A 978-nucleotide genomic window follows, 5' to 3' on the forward strand; every position below is an offset into this window, starting at 1 on the left:
CCCTTTTTTAGTGTGATCCTTTCCCCACAAAGAATGAAACTGGGTACAAAAATCAAAAGTTGAGGGTTTTTTTTTTTGAGAGTCTCACTATGTCACCCTTGATAGAGTGCTGTGGCATCACAGTTCACAGCAACCTCAAATTCTTGAGCTTAAGTGATTCTCTTGCCTCAGCCTCCCACATAGCTGGGACTACAGGTGCCTGCCACAACACCCAGCTATATTTTTGTTGTAGTTGCCATTGTTGTTTGGCAGGCCCAGGCTGGGTTCAAACCTGCCAGCCCCAGTATATGTGGCTGCCCTAGCCTCTGAGCTGTAGGCGCTGAGTCTTATGGGTTTTTTAAAATGTGTTTTATGTTTTAGAGACAGAGTCTCACTCTGTTGCCCAGGCTGGAGTGCAATGGTACCACGATAGCTCACTATAACCTATAACTCCTGGGCTCAAGGAATCTTCCTACCTCAGCCTCCCTAGTACCACAGGCATGCACCACTATGCCTGTCTGAATTTTTTTTTAAGTTGTTTTAGAGATGAAATCTTGCTTTGTTGCGTAGGCTGGTATTAAACTCCTGGCCTCAAGTGATCCTTCTGCCTCAGCCTTCCAAAATGCTAAGATTACAGGTGTGATCTTTTGTACCTGGTGAACAAGTTGTTTTCTTCTTGATTTTCTTTGTGTGTGTGGGTGTGTGTGTGTCTGTGTGGAGAAAGGGTCTCACTCTGTTGATCTGAGTAGAGTGCTATGGCATCATAGCTCAAAGCAACCTCAAACTGTTGGGCTCAAGTGATCTTTTTGCCTCAGCCTCCCAATTAGCTGAGACTACAGGCACCTGCCACAGTGCTCAGCTAGTTTTTTTTTTTTCTTTTTCTTTTTCTTTTTAGTAGACACAGGGTCTTGCTGTTGCTCAAGCTAGTCTCAAACTCCTGAGCTCAAACAATCCACCTGCCTTGGCCTCCCAGAGTGCTAGGACTACAGGCGTGAGCCA

The sequence above is a fragment of the Otolemur garnettii genome, unplaced genomic scaffold (assembly GCF_000181295.1).
Source record: "Otolemur garnettii isolate 467f Iridium unplaced genomic scaffold, OtoGar3 scaffold00189, whole genome shotgun sequence".
Classification (NCBI taxonomy): Eukaryota; Metazoa; Chordata; class Mammalia; order Primates; family Galagidae; genus Otolemur; species Otolemur garnettii.